Source organism: Ambystoma mexicanum, chromosome 1p, assembly GCF_040938575.1.
Source record: "Ambystoma mexicanum isolate Mex_15411 chromosome 1p, UKY_AmexF1_1, whole genome shotgun sequence".
Lineage (NCBI taxonomy): Eukaryota > Metazoa > Chordata > Amphibia > Caudata > Ambystomatidae > Ambystoma > Ambystoma mexicanum.
In genome coordinates this window covers 1473376214-1473396579 of record NC_090921.1, presented here as the reverse complement: position 1 = coordinate 1473396579, position 20366 = coordinate 1473376214, and the positions used below count along the sequence as shown (strand labels likewise).

The following is a 20366-nucleotide window of genomic DNA, read 5'->3' as shown; positions in this document are numbered from 1 at the left end:
AAAGAAAATGCCTAACTCATTCACAAATACAACCCTTATCCTCACAACAACATTGGTTATGTCCCGCAGCAGTACTGACCCGTGACCATGTATGCACAGCTGCTTCCAACAAAACAGCAATCTTGTGTTAGTAACTCTAAAGCTGTGAGTGCCAATTCTGCATCAATCTCATGCTTCTGCAGAAATATTTCCCAAAATGACAAAGTGGCCAATACGGGGATCGAACCCATGACCTTGGCGTTATTAGCACCACGCTCTAACCAACTGAGCTAACCGGCCAGCTGAGAGACATTTTTCTGACTGGAGCATAAGAGGGAGGGCAGTTGCAGGGGGATTTTTTCTTCCTTTGGAAAAAAATGCCTGACTCATTCACAAATACAACCCTTATCCTCACAACAACCTAAAGAAAAACTACATGTGATCTGAAGGAAATTCATGAATATTACAATTATCTTCAAACTGACTTGTGGCCTGCATCACATTTAAGTAGAACTGGGACAAAGAAGGTTAAATGCATCTCATTGGTCATTTCCCACAGTAGTACTGGCCTGTGACCATTTATGGACTGCTGCTTCCAACAAAACAGCAAACTTGTCATAGTAAATCTAAAGCTGTGGGCGGGAATTCTGCATCAATCTAATGCTTCTGCAGAAATATTTCCCAAATTGACAAAGTGGCCAATACTGGGATCAAATTCGCTAACTTGGCGTGATTAGCACCATGCTCAGTCAGAAAAAGTATGCCTTCTGACTGGAGCATAGGAGGGAGGCCAGTTGCAGGGGGGAGTTTTCTTGCCTTGAAAGAAAATGCCTAACTCATTCACAAATACAACCCTTATCCTCACAACAACATTGGTTATGTCCCGCAGCAGTACTGACCCGTGACCATGTATGCACAGCTGCTTCCAACAAAACAGCAATCTTGTGTTAGTAACTCTAAAGCTGTGAGTGCCAATTCTGCATCAATCTCATGCTTCTGCAGAAATATTTCCCAAAATGACAAAGTGGCCAATATTAGCACCACGCTCCAACCAACTGAGCTAACCGGCCAGCTGAGAGGCATAGTTCTGACTGGAGCATAAGAGGGAGGCCAGTTGCAGGGGGATTTTTTCTTCCCTTGGAAAAAAAATGCCTAACTCATTCACACATACAACCCTTATCCTCACAACAACCTAAAGAAAAACTACATGTGATCTGAAGGAAATTCATGAATATTACAATTATCTTCAAACTGACTTGTGGCCTGCATCACATTTAAGTAGAACTGGGACAAAGAAGGTTAGATGCATCTCATTGGAAATCCCGCAGCAGTTTTGACCCGTGACCATTTATGGACTGCTGCTTGAAACAAAACAGCAAACTAGTCATAGTAAATCTAAAGCTGTGGGTGGGAATTCTGCATCAATGTCATGCTTCTGCAGAAATATTTCCCAAATTGACAAAGTGGACAATACTGGGATCAAAGTCGCTAACTTGGCGTGATTAGCACCATGCTCAGTCAGAAAAAGTATGCCTTCTGACTGGAGCATAGGAGGGAGGCCAGTTGCAGGGGGGAGTTTTCTTGCCTTGAAAGAAAATGCATAACTCATTCACAAATACAACCCTTATCCTCACAACAACATTGGTTATGTCCCGCAGCAGTACTGACCCGTGACCATGTATGCACAGCTGCTTCCAACAAAACAGCAATCTTGTGTTAGTAACTCTAAAGCTGTGAGTGCCAATTCTGCATCAATCTCATGCTTCTGCAGAAATATTTCCCAAAATGAAAAAGTGGATAAATACGGGGATCGAACCCGTGACCTTGGCCAACTGAGCTAACCGGCCAGCTGAGAGTCGCATTTCTGACTGGAGCATAAGAGGGAGGCCAGTTGCAGGGGGATTTTTTCTTCCCTTGGAAAAAAAATGCCTAACTCATTCACACATAAAACCCTTATCCTCACAACAACCTAAAGAAAATCTACATGTGATCTGAAGGAAATTCATGAATATGACAATTATCTTCAAACTGACTTGTAGCCTGCATCACATTTAAGTAGAACTGGGACAAAGAAGGTTAAATGCATCTCATTGGTCATTTCCCAAAGCAGTACTGACCTGTGACCATTTATGGACTGCTGCTACCAACAAAACAGCAAACTTGTCATAGTAAATCTAAAACTGTGGGTGGGAATTCTGCATCAATCTAATGCTTCTGCAGAAATATTTCCGAAATTGACAAAGTGGCCAATACTGGGATCAAATTCGCTAACTTGGCGTGATTAGCACCATGCTCAGTCAGAAAAAGTATGCCTTCTGACTGGAGAATAGGAGGGAGGCCAGTTGCAGGGGGGAGTTTTCTTCCCTTGAAAGAAAATGCCTAACTCATTCACAAATACAACCCTTATCCTCACAACAACATTGGTTATGTCCCGCAGCAGTACTGACCCGTGTCCATGTATGCACAGCTGCTTCCAACAAAACAGCAATCTTGTGTTAGTAACTCTAAAGCTGTGAGTGCCAATTCTGCATCAATCTCATGCTTCTGCAGAAATATTTCCCAAAATGACAAAGTGGCCAACACAGGGATCGAACCCATGACCTTGGCGTTATTAGCACCACGCTCTAACCAACTGAGCTAACCGGCCAGCTGAGAGTCTTGATCCTGACTGGAGCATAAGAGGGAGGCCAGTTGCAGGGGGATTTTTTCTTCCCTTGGAAAAAAAATGCCTAACTCATTCACACATACAACCCTTATCCTCACAACAACCTAAAGAAAAACTACATGTGATCTGAAGGAAATTCATGAATATTACAATTATCTTCAAACTGACTTGTGGCCTGCATCACATTTAAGTAGAAATGGGACAAAGAAGGTTAAATGCATCTCATTGGAAGTCTCGCAGCAGTACTGACCGTGACCATTTATGGACTGCTGCTTGAAACAAAACAGCAAACTAGTCATAGTAAATCTAAAGCTGTGGGTGGGAATTCTGCATCAATCTCATGCTTCTGCAGAAATATTTCCCAAATTGACAAAGTGGCCAATACTGGGATCAAATTCGCTAACTTGGCGTGATTAGCACCATGCTCAGTCAGAAAAAGTATGCCTTCTGACTGGAGCATAGGAGGGAGGCCAGTTGCAGGGGGGAGTTTTCTTGCCTTGAAAGAAAATGCCTAACTCATTCACAAATCCAATCCTTATCCTCACAACAACATTGGTTATGTCCCGCAGCAGTACTGACCCGTGACCATGTATGCACAGCTGCTTCCAACAAAACAGCAATCTTGTGTTAGTAACTCTAAAGCTGTGAGTGCCAATTCTGCATTAATCTCATGCTTCTGCAGAAATATTTCCCAAAATGACAAAGTGGCCAATATTAGCACCACGCTCTAACTAACTGAGCTAACCGGCCTGCTGAGAGGCATAGTTCTGACTGGAGCATAAGAGGGAGGCCAGTTGCAGGGGGATTTTTTCTTCCCTTGGAAAAAAAATGCCTAACTCATTCACACATACAACCCTTATCCTCACAACAACCTAAAGAAAAACTACATGTGATCTGAAGGTAATTCATGAATATTACAATTATCTTCAAACTGACTTGTGGCCTGCATCACATTTAAGTAGAACTGGGACAAAGAAGGTTAAATGCATCTCATTGGAAGTCCCGCAGCAGTTTTGACCCGTGACCATTTATGGACTGCTGCTTGAAACAAAACAGCAAACTAGTCATAGTAAATCTAAAGCTGTGGGTGGGAATTCTGCATCAATCTCATGCTTCTGCAGAAATATTTCCCAAATTGACAAAGTGGCCAATACTGGGATCAAATTCGCTAACTTGGCGTGATTAGCACCATTCTCAGTCAGAAAAAGTATGCCTTCTGACTGGAGCATAGGAGGGAGGCCAGTTGCAGGGGGGAGTTTTCTTGCCTTGAAAGAAAATGCCTAACTCATTCACAAATCCAATCCTTATCCTCACAACAACATTGGTTATGTCCCGCAGCAGTACTGACCCGTGACCATGTATGCACAGCTGCTTCCAACAAAACAGCAATCTTGTGTTAGTAACTCTAAAGCTGTGAGTGCCAATTCTGCATTAATCTCATGCTTCTGCAGAAATATTTCCCAAAATGACAAAGTGGCCAATATTAGCACCACGCTCTAACCAACTGAGCTAACCGGCCAGCTGAGAGGCATAGTTCTGACTGGAGCATAAGAGGGAGGCCAGTTGCAGGGGGATTTTTTCTTCCCTTGGAAAAAAAATGCCTAACTCATTCACACATACAACCCTTATCCTCACAACAACCTAAAGAAAAACTACATGTGATCTGAAGGTAATTCATGAATATTACAATTATCTTCAAACTGACTTGTGGCCTGCATCACATTTAAGTAGAACTGGGACAAAGAAGGTTAAATGCATCTCATTGGAAGTCCCGCAGCAGTTTTGACCCGTGACCATTTATGGACTGCTGCTTGAAACAAAACAGCAAACTAGTCATAGTAAATCTAAAGCTGTGGGTGGGAATTCTGCATCAATCTCATGCTTCTGCAGAAATATTTCCCAAATTGACAAAGTGGCCAATACTGGGATCAAATTCGCTAACTTGGCGTGATTAGCACCATGCTCAGTCAGAAAAAGTATGCCTTCTGACTGGAGCATAGGAGGGAGGCCAGTTGCAGGGGGGAGTTTTCTTGCCTTGAAAGAAAATGCCTAACTCATTCACAAATACAACCCTTATCCTCACAACAACATTGGTTATGTCCCGCAGCAGTACTGACCCGTGACCATGTATGCACAGCAGCTTCCAACAAAACAGCAATCTTGTGTTAGTAACTCTAAAGCTGTGAGTGCCAATTCTGCATCAATCTCATGCTTCTGCAGAAATATTTCCCAAAATGACAAAGTGGCCAATACGGGGATTGAACCCGTGACCTTGGCGTTATTAGCACCATGCTCGAACCAACTGAGCTAACCGGCCACCTGAGAGTCGCATTTCTGACTGGAGCATAAGAGGGAGGCCAGTTGCATGGGGATTTTTTCTTCCCTTGGAAGAAAAATGCCTAACTCATTCACACATACAACCCTTATCCTCACAACAACCTAAAGAAAAACTACATGTGATCTGAAGGAAATTCATGAATATTACAATTATCTTCAAACTGACTTGTGGCCTGCATCACATTTAAGTAGAACTGGGACAAAGAAGGTTAAATGCATCTCATTGGTCATTTCCCACAGTAGTACTGACCTGTGACCATTTATGGACTGCTGCTTCCAACAAAACAGCAAACTAGTCATAGTAAATCTAAAGCTGTGGGTGGGAATTCTGCATCAATCTAATGCTTCTGCAGAAATATTTCCCAAATTGACAAAGTGGCCAATACTGGGATCAAATTCGCTAACTTGGCGTGATTAGCACCATGCACAGTCAGAAAAAGTATGCCTTCTGACTGGAGAATAGGAGGGAGGCCAGTTGCAGGGGGGAGTTTTCTTCCCTTAAAGAAAATGCCTAACTCATTCACAAACACAACCCTTATCCTCACAACAACATTAGTTATGTCCCACAGCAGTACTGACCCATGACCATGTATGCACAGCTGCTTCCAACAAAACAGCAATCTTGTGTTAGTAACTCTAAAGTTGTGAGTTCCAATTCTGCATCAATCTCATGCTTCTGCAGAAATATTTCCCAAAATGACAAAGTGGCCGATACGGGGATCGAACCCTTGACCTTGGCGTTATTAGCACCACGGTCTAACCAAATGAGCTGACCGGCCAGCTGGGAAACATATTTCTGATTTGAGCATAAGAGGGAGGCCAGTTGCAGGGGGATTTTTTCTTCCCTTGGAAAAAAAATGCCTAACTCATTCACACATACAACCCTTATCCTCACAACAACCTAAAGAAAAACTACATGTGATCTGAAGGAAATTCATGAATATTACAATTATCTTCAAACTGACTTGTGGCCTGCATCACATTTAAGTAGAACTGGGACAAAGAAGGTTAAATGCATCTCATTGGTCATTTCCGACAGTAGTACTGACCTGTGACCATTTATGGACTGCTGCTTCCAACAAAACAGCAAACTTGTCATAGTAAATCTAAAGCTGTGGGTGGGAATTCTGCATCAATCTCATGCTTCTGCAGAAATATTTCCCAAATTGACAAAGTGGCCAATACTGGGATCAAATTCGCTAACTTGGCGTGATTAGCACCATGCTCAGTCAGAAAAAGTATGCCTTCTGGCTGGAGCATAGGAGGGAGGCCAGTTGCAGGGGGGCGTTTTCTTCCCTTGAAAGAAAATGCCTAACTCATTCACAAATACAACCCTTATCCTCACAACAACATTGGTTATGTCCCGCAGCAGTACTGACCCGTGACCATGTATGCACAGCTGCTTCCAACAAAACAGCAATCTTGTTTTAGTAACTCTAAAGCTGTGAGTGCCAATTCTGCATCAATCTCATGCTTCTGCAGAAATATTTCCCAAAATGCCAATGTGGCCAATACGGGGATCGAACCCATGAACTTGGCGTTATTAGCACCAAGCTTTAACAAAGTGAGCTAACCGGCCAGCTGAGAGTTGCTTTTCTGACTGGAGCATAAGAGGGAGGCCAGTTGCAGGGGGATTTTTTCTTCCCTTGGAAAAAAAATGCCTAACTCATTCACACATACAACCCTTATCCTCACAACAACCTAAAGAAAAACTACATGTGATCTAAAGGAAATTCATGAATATTACAATTATCTTCAAACTGACTTGTGGCCTGCATCACATTTAAGTAGAACTGGGACAAAGAAGGTTAAATGCATCTCATTGGAAGTCCCGCAGCAGTACTGACCCGTGACCATTTATGGACTGCTGCTTGAAACAAAACAGCAAACTAGTCATAGTAAATCTAAAGCTGTGGGTGGGAATTCTGCATCAATCTCATGCTTCTGCAGAAATATTTCCCAAATTGACAAAGTGGCCAATACTGGGATCAAATTCGCTAACTTGGCGTGATTAGCACCATGCTCAGTCAGAAAAAGTATGCCTTCTGACTGGAGCATAGGAGGGAGGCCAGTTGCAGGGGGGAGTTTTCTTCCCTTAAAGAAAATGCCTAACTCATTCACAAATACAACCCTTATCCTCACAACAACATTGGTTATGTCCCACAGCAGTACTGACCCGTGACCATGTATGCACAGCTGCTTCCAACAAAACAGCAATCTTGTGTTAGTAACTCTAAAGTTGTGAGTGCCAATTCTGCATCAATCTCATGCTTCTGCAGAAATATTTCCCAAAATGACAAGGAGGCCAATACAGGGACCCGTGACCTTGGCATTATTAGCACCACGCTCTAACCAACTGAGCTAAACAGCCAGCTGAGAGTTTTGTTTCTGACTCAAGCATAAGCAGGAGGCCAGTTGTAGGGGGATGTCTTCTTCCCTTGGAAAAAATGCCTAACTCATTCACAATTACAACCCTTATCCTCACAACAACCTAAAGAAAAACTCCATGTGATCTGAAGGAAATTCATGAATATTACAATTATCTTCAAACTGACTTGTGGCCTGTGTCAAATTTAAGTAGTACTGCGACAAAGAAGGTTAAATGCATCTCATTGGTCATTTCGCACAGCAATACTGACCTGTGACCATTTATGGACTGCTGCTTTCAACAAAACAGCAAACTTGTCATAGTAAATCTAAAGCTGTGGGCAGGAATTCTGCATCAATCTAATGCTTCTGCAGACATTTTTCCCACATTGACAAAGTGGCCAATACAGGGATCAAATACGCTAACTTGGCGTTATTAGCACCATGCTCAGTCAGAAAAAGTACGTCTTCTGACTGGAGCATAGGAGGGAGGCCAGTTGCAGGGGGGAGTTTTCTTCCCTTGAAAGAAAATGCCTAACTCATTCACAAATACAACCCTTATCCTCACAACAACATTGGTTATGTCCCGCAGCAGTACTGACCCGTGACCATGTATGCACAGCTGCTTCCAACAAAACAGCAATCTTGTGTTAGTAACTCTAAAGCTGTGAGTGCCAATTCTGCATCAATCTCATGCTTCTGCAGAAATATTTCCCAAAATGACAAAATGGCCAATACGGGGATCGAACTCATGACTTTGGCGTTATTAGCACCACGCTCTAACCAACTGAGCTAACCGTCTAGCTGAAAGACATATTTCTGACTGGAGCATAAGAGGGAGGCCAGTTGCAGGGGGATTTTTTCTTCCCTTGGAAAAAAAATGCCTAACTCATTCACACATACAACCCTTATCCTCACAACAACCTAAAGAAAAACTACATGTGATCTGAAGGAAATTCATGAATATTACAATTATCTTCAAACTGACTTGTGGCCTGTGTCAAATTTAAGTAGAACTGGGACAAAGAAGGTTAAATGCATCTCATTGGTCATGTCCCACAGCAGTACTGACCTGTGACCATTTATGGACTGCTGCTTCCAACAAAACAGCAAACTTCTCATAGTAAATCTAAAGCTGTCGGTGGGAATTCTGCATCAATCTCATGCTTCTGCAGAAATATTTCCCAAATTGACAAAGTGGCCAATACGGTGATCAAATCCGCTAACTTGCCGTTATTAGCATAAAGCTCAGTCAGAAAAAGTATGCCTTCTGACTGGAGCATAGGAGGGAGGCCAGTTGCAGGGGGGAGTTTTCTTCCCTTGAAAGAAAATGCCTAACTCATTCACAAATACAACCCTTATCCACACAACAACATTGGTTATGTCCCGCAGCAGTACTGACCCGTGACCATGTATGGACAGCTGCTTCCAACAAAACAGAAATCTTGTGTTAGTAATTCTAAAGCTGTGAGTGTCAATTCTGCATCAATCTCATGCTTCTGGAGAAATATTTCCCAAAATGACCAATACCCAAATTGAACCTGCGACCATGGCATTATTAGCATCACGCTCTAACCAACTGAGTTAACCCGCCAGCAGAGAGTCCTGTTTCTGACTGGAGTATAAGTGGGAGGCCAGTTGCAGGGGGATTTATTCTTCCCAAAATGACAAAGTGGCCAATACGGGGATCGAACCCGTGACCTTGGCCTTATTAGCACCACGCTCTAACCAACTGAGCTAACTGGCCTGCTGAGGGTCCTTTTTCTGACTCAAGCATAAGCAGGAGGCCAGTTGTAAGGGGATATTTTCTTCCCTTGGAAAAAAAATTCCTAACTCATTCACACATCCAACCCTTATCCTCACAACGACCTAAAGAAAAACTACATGTGATCTGAAGGAAATTCATGAATATTACAATTATCTTCAAACTGACTTGTGGCCTGCATCACATTTAAGTAGAACTGGGACAAAGAAGGTTAAATGCATCTCATTGGTCATGTCACTCAGCAGTACTGACCTGTGACGATTTATGGACTGCTGCTTCCAACAAAACAGCAAACTTGTCATAGTTAATCTAAAGCTGCGGGAGGGAATTCTGCATCAATCTCATGCTTCTGCAGAAATATTTCCCAAATTGACAAAGTGGCCAATACGGGGATCAAATCCGGTAACTTGGCGTTATTAGCACCATGCTCAGTCACAAAAAGTATGCCTTCTGACTGGAGCATAGGAGGGAGGCCAATCGTAGGGGGGAGTTTTCTTCCCTTGAAAGAAAATGCCTAACTCATTCACAAATACAACCCTTATCCTGTAGGGTATTTTGTGGAGATTTGGGGTCTGACGGTATTTTCTTACCGCCGAAAAATAACTTAGCAACAGTCACTCCTTGTATTCAGATTGGGCCATGTACAACAATAATACAGTGGACATGCATTATTTCAGCACACAGACATGCGTATTTGGTATACGTGGTTGGTATGCGTGGTTGGTGGTATTTTGGTGAGCATAATTTCCTTGTTTTGTGGCCCCAATATCCAGAACCCCTTATTTTTGTTTAGATTTTTCGTGTAATCACTAGAGAGACCTCAGGCTTGCATTTCAGGAACACCACATTTTCATTTTTAGTGTGCCACCATGGGCAATTTCTCTCTGTCTTATCTACGGCAGCGAGCTATCATGTGGTATTTTCACTATCTTATATACGGTAGTGAACTATGTCCCGGGCCTCCCTTTTTGCCGACTCATAGACCTCCGACAAACTACAACACACACAGTTAGTTATAATTGCTCATACTGAATTACATTGTGCACACGGCTGCAGCAAATTTGACGTTTAGCTACCTTGAAAATGACAATTGCACTGTCTAAACATCTCCCCACATCATCAGCACTGTATTGGTAAATATAAAACACACCACCATTCTGCTTTCAAATATTTTTGTGTATTATAAAAGTTGCATTTAAACACGATCTCACTCTTTAAAGAAATAAATAAAATAGCACAGTAACAGCATTGTCTGTGATACACTGAAAAGAGAGTGGCAGAGACAAGAACTCAATTTGCAACATTAAACATGTGAGTAAAGCACAGGAATCTCCTTTCCTACACTGACTGAATATTCTCATACACACTCAGCCCCCACACTTCTGTAATTACCTTATCTGTTCAGCATGAGTTTTCTTCAGCTGTTCTCTTTCTGAATTTGGCTCCCTTGAAGATTAACCCCAGTGAAAACAAGCGTCTTTCGTTCTCAAACCGGGGTTATTGCCTGGAATTCTCAGCTTTTGCAGCAAGAATGCTTCAGCCAGGAAACAGGTCCTTCTCCCAGCTCTGCCAAATCTCGATTGTTCTCCCCCTCTCCTCAAGCTCCCCCAGCAAAACTCTAATCACTGCCTCTAGCATGATACTTGCTATGACGCTGCTCCAATCAGAATCAATCATGCCATCTCCTTCCTCACTACACAATGGCTCATTTCTACAGTAACCATTTGTAACCAACTGATTTCCTGTTCCTTCGAGTCCTTTGCTTCCTGTAGTTATGTGGACAGAGCAGCAGAGAAAAAGAAAAAAAAATGAATGTGCGTTTAAAAGTTCACTTTCAGAGTAGGCCTAATTCTGCAGTGGAGACACATTTTTATTAGTGGGTTATGTTAAATGCAGTTTTATTAGTCAGGTTAGTTATTAATAAGGTTAGTTATTAATTTTCAAATGTGTCTCTTGCACCATAGGCATTTCAGGTGAAAAATAGTGTGCATTTTTGAATGTGCACGTGTGCTTTTAACTGTTAAAATAGATTTGCATCTTATATGTTAAAATCGTTTTTGACTGAATAGCCTGTCTTTACTTATATGTCCATGTTAATCTGGCAACACATATAGCAATGCACCACACCCATGTGGTGGTGCTGCATCAAAAAAAATTGCTACCTGTGCAGTAGTGCTGTACTCTGTGCTGTAACACGCCAAATATCCTTACATACCCTCCTTTTGTTTTTAGAACTTGGCTACGATCCAAGCCAATTCCTAAAAACAACTTGTTCTTTTTTTTCTTTTAAAAAGCATGTGTATTGGGATATCTTTCTCTTCCTGACGTAGCTAGTAAAATCAGTAACATTTTCATTTTTACTGATAGCACAATCAACCATCCACCCATGATTAGCACCAGGACAGCCAAACCCACTATTGAGCGTTCCCCCCAGGTTCCCCAATTAAATCTTTCCACTTCTATTATCCCCAGATTACTAATTTTAATATTGTTTTTTTCTCAAATTCATTTTTATAACATGTCTTTCTTTGTGATTCAATAAATATTCCACATCCGGATCTATTGGAAAAGTATCCCTTTGAAAAAATCGATATTTTCCACTTGGCTTTCCCAAACATCATTTGTTACATGAAACAATGTTAACCCCCCAATTGACACAATTGTATCCTTTTGAACCTGTAAATAAAAAACATTATATTTCATCTGTTTAACCACGTATGTTCCATGGTTTAAATGTACTACCATCATGTTCTTTAAACAGGTGCTGACCAACCATTTACCTCTGACCATCTTAGCCTGTGCCATTTCTTCACTCCCCATATTGCTAATAATCACTTCACATCCCTCTGATATACTTGGGTCAGATTTCAAACCACAAATAGCATCTGTGGCATCAGGAACAAACGGTTTACCTGGACACATATAATTTTGTTCTTTAAATTTTACACATGTTTCCAGGTTTGGTATTAAATAAACTTCAGGTTCCCATGACTGAAATGCCACCACTTCTGGAGTCTTAATCTTAATAAATTTGTCCTCTTGCCAAAATCCCACGTTGTGTACCCACTTCTTTGAACTTCTCTCATATAATTCGTTAATAGTCTATCAACAGGACTCATTATGTTCAATATTTCATTTAAAGTTCTGTCATGCTTAAGTATTATTTTAGTCGCCCGTTGCATTACATCCGCTTGTTCATTTAGAATGATTGCAGTTTCATTTATGAATCTTGCTTGTTCACCCAGTCCCCCTCTAATTCCATCTAATGTTTTTTGTATTATTTCTAGGTCAATACTCAGTTGTTGCGCTTTAGTACTCAGTGTTCCTACCGAAATAGAATTGGCTGTTGATATTGTGATACCTATTATGGCTCCAACTATAGACATTACCAATGATATCGCGAGCATCACCGCACCTCTCTTTCCTCTCTTCTTCTTAATGTCTGCTGAATTCACGAACGTTTTTTCCAATTGCATTAATATATCTCTTATTGACTGCTTAGTGTCCTCTTTTCTTATTTCCAGCCACTCTTTAGTCTGTTCAATCTTAATTCCGGTATTGTTCAAGTGTTTTTCAATCAAAATCTCAGGATTCAATGGTATGTATATATTTTGGAAAATCATCCTTCTATCACTCATGATGAATCCTGGTGCCTCTTCCACCGCGATACCAGATGCTGGTCCAGGTTCAATGACAACCTGTGCTTCTGAATTCTTGAAGATCCCTCCAAATATCATCATCATTAACCATATCATCGGTATCATCTTCAATGCTGATCGCTTTGCAGCCTTGGTCTTCACCCCTCTTTGGGGCTTTCCCGGAATCCGTCCACGTGGGCTCCAGGACTCCATCGTCTCCCGTGGGCTTTGATCCCGGAACCTCTGACCAAATAATTTTAATTTTCTAAATCAAATAGAAAATAAACAAATTAAGTACATACTTAATATGTAACTTCACCCTTTTGCCAAAAATAAAACATGCTTGGTAAAAATATTTCGTTTTTTTTTTTTTTCTGAAATTAAACACAAGTTAAAAAGAAAGCAAGCACATATAAAACAGCATTCAATATTTAATACATTTTCTCTCTGCACACCAACCATGAGCTTCCATTATATATATTTATTTATTTATTTATTTATTATATATTTTTACATATATTACAGTGTTTATGTGCCATAATAACAATCAACTTTTTAACTTCTTTGTCACTGCCTCCTGATTGTACCCATTTATTTTCTCTTTTTGTGTTCAAGGGACTTTATCTGTTTCTACATGCTCAAGCTGCCTGATCTCATGTCTGGGATGGCATGGTTTGATTTGATTTACATGGACAAACTGCTCTATTGCCGTTTCACCTTCATTTTTCAAAATTTTATAAACTACAGGAGAGACCTTATCTATAATTCGAAATGGCCCCTGCCAGGCTGCTAGAAATTTAGAATTTTTCTGTTTACTTTTTCCAAAATGAAACTTGTACACCTGATCCCCTACACTGTATTCCTTTACTGATGTCTTTTTGTCATGATAAGACTTTGCACTGTCAGCAGCTCTTTCCAGATTTCTCTGCACAAAATCAAATGCATGTTGCAAATGCCTCCTCAGTTCATCAATATATTCATGAACTGTGGATGCACTCACAAGTGTCTGCTCATGTGTTCTGTATAGTATGTGTTGTGGTAACACCATTTTCCTACCTGTCAAGACCTCATGGGGGCTAACACCTGTTGCTTTGGCAGGAGTTGATTTGATTGCCATCAAAACCAATGGTAAACGTAAATCCCAGCTGGAACCTGCTTCTGCCACAAATTTCTTTAAAATATCCACAACAGACCTATTGCTTCTTTCAACTGTACCTGAAGACGCTGCCCGATTTGCGATATGTAGTTTCCTGTTCACACCTAGTATTTGCCATACCTTACTCATTAGAGTACTTGTGAAATGACTTCCTCTGTCTGACTCAATTCTTTGTGGCAACCCAAACCTTGAGAACACATGGTTCACCAGCAATGTGGCTGCTGTTTGCGCACTACAATCTGGTGCAGGAATGCATTCAATCCACTTCGACATCAAACATACCACACTCAAAATATAACGGTTTCCCCTGCTCGACCTTTTTAAAGGACCTACATAGTCTATTTGCAAAACTGACCATGGGAGAGTTAGGCCTCTTTTCATCAATGGTGCTCTATGCATTGGTGAAACAGGTTTAAATTGGGCGCATACTAGACATCCTCTAGTATATAATTCCACATCTTGGGACATATGTGGCCAGTAAGCATAATCTTTTAGTATTTCTAATGTTTTTTGTGAACCTCTATGGCCTGCAGTTATGGCATCATGTGCATGGTGTAGCATTAGTCCTCTGAATGAAAGGGGTACTACCCACTCTATTTGTCCTGTTATGGACTCTCTAATCATGAGTCCATCCTGTAATCTAATTCGTGTTTTGTTCTTTAATAGCACCCTCAACTCTTCTTTTCCCATACAATCATTTTCTGTTAAAGAATTTTGTTCAGGATCTATCAAATGATTATAATAGATTCCCAAAATTCGATCATTCTTTTGTGCCTCAATCAAATCTTGGTCTGGCGTGTCATGACTCCACTGCACCACCGGTTGATCTACCTCCTTCGGTGCTTTAGAACGTGTCACTGCATCAATTTGTATTTCACCCATTAAATAATCAATAGGTAGCAATTCTCCCATCACAGCCCCAATCTTAGCCAGGTGGTCTGCCTTATCATTCCCCTCCTTATCCTCTCCTGGTGTTTTTAAATGCCCACAAATTTTTCTCCAGTATATTGTTAAATTATTCTCTGACACCAATTTGTCTATGGCTTGTATCATTTTTCCATGTTTAAGTGGCTTTTTGTTGTATGTAACCATGCCTCTTGCTTTCCAACCAGGCAAATACTCCACAAAGCTATTCCGTGCATAGTCAGAATCAGTCACCAGGACAATTTCACTGAACTTTTTATCAACTGCAGTAGCAATTGCTTTATAAATGGCTGCCAATTCCGCCACCTGACTGCTCCTATCTCCAATCCTCATCCCTATACTGGGGACGCCTTCACATTTCAACCAGACATTTCCTATTCCTGCCACTAATTGTTTATTACTGTCATTTTCAATGTGAAAAGCACAACAATCCACATATACAGTTGGCAAATCCGTGCATGTTTTTTCATCAAAAGCTTTGTGTGGTGATTGTTCAAATTCCTGCAAACTAATTTCCACTTCCATTTCATTTGGTATTTGTTCAGCTGCACAGTCATGTAAGTCAGCTAACCCTTGAGCAATTGGGTTCTTTTTATTTTGTCCATATCTCACTTCTACGGGAAAACCTTGTAATGCCAGCGTCCATGAAGTGATTCTGGATTGCGCTAGATTACCTGATCTAATTCTTTTACTCTCTAAAAATTGCAAAGGTTGATGATTTGTTTCAATAATCACCTTTTCTCCCTGAACAATGGGGCGGAAATGTTGTAGCGCCCACACAGTGGTTAATAGGGCCTTTTCACAATCATTAAATTTCATTTCAACTTGGGAAAATGCCTTACTTGCATATGCAATGGTTTTGTGATTCAAATCGTGTTTTTGTGATAACACTGCTGACATACAATGTTCAGAAAAACCTATTTCTATAAAGAAATCACTGTCCTTTATGGGGTATGCTAACCATGGTGCCTTTACAAGACATTCCTTTAATTTAGCCACTGCATCAGACTGCTCTTTTTCCCATTTCCAGGGAGTATTCAGTTTAAGCAGTTTAATCAATGGTTGAGTGATTTCTGCATAATTTTCAATGAACTTTCTGTTATAGCCTGTCATCCCTAATAAACTTTTTACTCCTTTCACATTTTTAGGATCTTTTAATCTTTGTATGGCCTCTATTTCCTTCTTTTGTGGATTTAGCCCATGTACAGTCACTTCATGCCCTAGAAAGTTCACTTTTTTCTTGCACCATTGTGCTTTTTGCAAAGATACTTTGGCGCCTGCTTTCTGCAGTTGGCCAAGTACATGTCTTATTTCATCAAAATGGCTTTTCAGGCTTTCATTTTTTATCAGGACATCGTCCACATAAACTATTGTTCCTCTTTCCGCTGCATCCGGCATGGCCTTTCTCAAAAATATGCCAAATTCACTCCCACTATTGATGTACCCGAACGGAGCTCTAAGCCAGGCATATTGAGTCCTGTCAAATGTAAAGGAAAATAAATGTTGTATCTCCTCTGCCAATGGCACGCACCAATATCCAGAGGTGAGATCTAATGTGGTAAATACATTTGAACCATGTACCTGAGCTAGGCCCTGATCAATGAATGGCAGTGGCCATCTCGATACTGGTACTCTTTTATTTAACTCTCTCAAGTCTGCACATAGCTGCCATTGACCATTTGGCTTTAACACACCTAAAATAGGTGTATTGGATGTGCTATGAATGGGCCTGATGATTCCCCGCGATTCCAAATTTTTAATAATCTCTGCCAATGATTCTAAACATGCCAGCGGTAGTCTATACTGGCGTACAAACACTGGATTTCTGCTACACCCTTCTGGTAGTGTGGCCACATGTAAATCAGTTAAACCACAATCATAAGCATCTTTTGCAAATACATCCTTAAACTCCATAAATATCTCCCTCAGATTGTCCCTATCCTCATTGCTTTCACACGCATCCGCTAAGGAGATCTGCTCTTCTACCATTTTGGAAAATTCTGGAAAATCTTCTGGTAAGGGAATCTCGGCGCTTTCCTCTAACTGTGTGGCTGTGTCTTTTTGTAAAGCTGCCACTTTTAAATATTTTGGCATATCAGCTTCCACTTCAATGGACTGATTTTCTGTTTCATTTTCATTTAAATTAAATATTATGCAATCCTCTTGATGGCAGCACACTGTCTCATTTGAATCATAAGGATACACAGAATGAATTTTAAATATTCCTTTGGGCTGAGAGTCCAGGTGTTCTGGCAACTCACCCTTGGCATCTACATACTTTTCAGGAATATTTCCAATCACCATGTTATTTAAGTCTGCCGTATAATGTGATTTTTGTATGGCCATTCCTAATGGGGAGTTTTCCTCTAAATGAATATCCTGACAACCTTTATTATTTACCATAATTTTTACAGATCCTTCACCAATATCTACCAATGGAATGTATTCATAATCCAGGCCTTGCTGTTTTATGGATTCATTCAGGCATACAAATGCATCAGAGCCTTTCATCTGCTGTCCATTTTTGCATTTCAGTGTTATTGCAAACTGTTTTGTAAATGCAGGAATAATAGTATCTTTCCTCATTTGTAATTCGATTGCATAAGGAACCAGTTGTGCACAATGATAAGCCCTTCTTTTGTCTTCAAATTCAGGTGCCGGACCACCTAGGCGTGACCATATTTTTTTATTAAGGAAATCTAACACCATACACATTCTGTGCATGATGTCATTGCCCATGTAAAATTCATTTTGTGCTCCACTCACTATCCATATATTATGGTAAATTATATTCTGCCCAATGCTAATTTTAAGCATGCATCTGCCTGTAATTCGGTTTTCAAAGTCTGGACTGTCCAACCCAGAAACATATTGGTTTTTAATCCTAAATCTCGGGATTTCTTCCCTTTCCATTATTTTTTGCAACAATTTCTCATTAATGAAACTCCTTTCATGTCCAAGCGCTAAAGTGGCTTTTATTGTTTTAAAATAGTCATTTATACCAACATGAACCCATGGTTGCTCATCTTCCATGTGTATTTCTGCCAGAGTGGTAATGTGTTTTTCTGAATCTGTTTTAGGAGCAATATTCTGTTTGCATGTTTTCTCTATTAAATAAAAACATAATGTGTGCTCATCTATGGCAGTCTGCCAATTTTTCCTTGGGTCCAAGTATATTTGTACAGGTAGTTTTTCATTGTCGCTCTGCATTTTGTCTTGACACATTAATATAACAGTGACACTAGGTATGCAGCTATTCTGGAGATATACCTCCACAGCATCATTTGTTTTGGCAACGGTGTGACATTCATTTATATTGCTGTTTTGTGATTTTAGTTTCTTAGGCCTCAATGGTTTTTTGGTTAAGGACCACAGCACTCCATTCACCCCATCTATGAGAGGAGACAATCTTTTCAGGCAATCTGTCCCCATCAGAAATGGAATTTCACAAATAGATGTGATCAATACCTCTTGTTTCATTCTGTGCTTTCCTATTTTTATGTCAACCTCAGTTACACCTATGATGGGCACCTCCTCCCCATTAAAGTTATGCACTGGGCCTTGATTTTCCTTCACTGTGATCTGACTCTGTGGGGGTCTCCCTTCATTGATACTCTTTACCAGCTCCTTGGACATAATTGTGGCCTGTGCGCCAGTGTCAATCATAGCAAAGGTGTGGCATTTTTCTTCTACAGTGATGGGTGCATAATATCTGTCCTCAACTTCCTCTAATACACATAAGAAATGTGAATTCTTACTGATTTCAGGACTCACCTTTCTCAGGTCTTTTCCACTTTTGGCTAAACACATTGGTAAATGGAAAGAGATTTTTCCCTCCTTTTTACCCATTTCTGCGCGAGAGACTTTATTCATTTCTCCATGACCAGAGGTTTTTTGGAGTGTGGCCACTGTTCGCCCATCCATCTGGGTAACATCAGAGACCACATTACAACCTTCCAACTGAACATGTGTAACAACATCATTCAGCAATTTGTCATTTTTTAATTCTGTGCATTTGTGATCATTTAGTGTGATACCAGCCCTTTCAGCCTCTTCAAAAATATGTGGCTCAAAGAATTCTGCAGGTGATTGACTTGTACCCTCCTTGTGAGTATTTCCTTTTTCTGTCTGTGTTTGGTCATTGTTTTTCTTGCCCAGGGAAGGAGCTATAGCATCCCCACTTACTCCCTGTCCACTGGTATTCCCCATGCATGAGTCATTTTTCTTAAATCTGTCCCTTTGTTCTTTTGGAATTCCTAATGTTTCTTTTTCATTTGTACAAATCTTTACTGTTTTATTTAGCTCTAGGTTAAACCGTACCTCTTTTTTAGAAGTATTTGCACTTTCTGTCACAAGTTCATTTACTGGCAATTTCACATTTAATCCATTAGGCATCTCAGAGTCGTTATGCAAAATTATATCAGAGCAATCTGTCATTTTGGCACTGCAGTTATCATGAGTACTTAGTCACTTTTCGGAAGCCCCTGGTCATTGCTATGGCCATCAGCCCCCTCTTTGGAAGGTTGTTTTTGCGCTGTACAGAGCTTTCCTATTTGCTCAGCTAACATTTTCACTTGGGCCTCAAGGCACTGGAACCTTTCCATCTCTCTAGGATCCTCTTTCTGTGGCCTAGGTCGATATTGGTTGTTTTCCCCCTGATTGGATCTATTCTGATACCTCTCAGGTGATTGATGTCGGTTGGGATGGTTTCTGAACTCTTGATTAATTTGTGGAGGGGAGCGGGTTGCACCCATCCTTTGATTATAGTCCCCTGGTGGGGAATCATTGTATTGACGTGGATTGTAGTTCACGTTTTGCCTCATGTCCTGTTTCTCAGATTGTGGGTCCTGGCCCCTAGGTTGATTTCCATTATCAGTAAATCGATCCACATATCGGGGCCTATCCTGATTACCATATATCATGGTGTTGGGATCAAATCTGCTCTGTGTCCCCAATGACTGGTAGGGACCATCATTTCTTTGATCTTGATTTTGTCTCTGGTTATTGTTCATACCTGTCATATCAGGCCGATATCCTACCCGGGGTCTGTCCCCTAAATACCTAGGGCTGATGTAGCTCTCTCTATTACTAGGATCATGTGATTGGAACATTGGTACAGGAAATGGCTATCTTTGTTGATTACCCCTTTGTTCAGGTGTCACATTATTTTTACCTTGGCTTTGAGCAAACTCAAGGGACATTTTGGCTGACCTGATTTCCATTACTGTGGCTGAGGGTTCTTTAGATTTAGGTCTAGTATCTTTCATTTTATCACTTTCTCTACCCTGACAATAGAGTACCTCATATAGTTTTGTGCTTTGATGTACAATCCATTCAAGGGACTTGTCACGGTCAAATTCACCCACCAATCGGGATATGATGTCTTTCTGTAGCCCATAGAAGTATGCAGTTTTAAACTCATTGGAATTTGAGTCAAAAGATACATCAAAGCGAGAAAATGCTCTTTTTAAGTCTTGTAAAAATTGGCGAGGGGATGTATTAGGTCCAGCAGTAATTGTGTAAGCGACTTTCTTT

At 40.7% G+C, this 20366-nt stretch overlaps 3 non-coding genes across 3 annotated transcripts; all 3 read right to left on the bottom strand.

Annotated features, from left to right (window-relative positions):
• Nucleotides 1–205: 205 nt before the first annotated feature.
• TRNAI-AAU (transfer RNA isoleucine (anticodon AAU)) lies at nt 206–279 on the bottom strand. Its single transcript has one exon. It is a non-coding gene; the product is annotated as a tRNA-Ile (tRNA).
• Nucleotides 280–4887: 4608 nt separating this feature from the next.
• On the bottom strand, nt 4888–4961 carry TRNAI-AAU (transfer RNA isoleucine (anticodon AAU)). The gene has a single exon. It is a non-coding gene; the product is annotated as a tRNA-Ile (tRNA).
• A 4060-nt stretch (nt 4962–9021) lies between these two features.
• TRNAI-AAU (transfer RNA isoleucine (anticodon AAU)) lies at nt 9022–9095 on the bottom strand. Its single transcript has one exon. It is a non-coding gene; the product is annotated as a tRNA-Ile (tRNA).
• Between the last annotated feature and the right edge of the window lie 11271 nt (nt 9096–20366).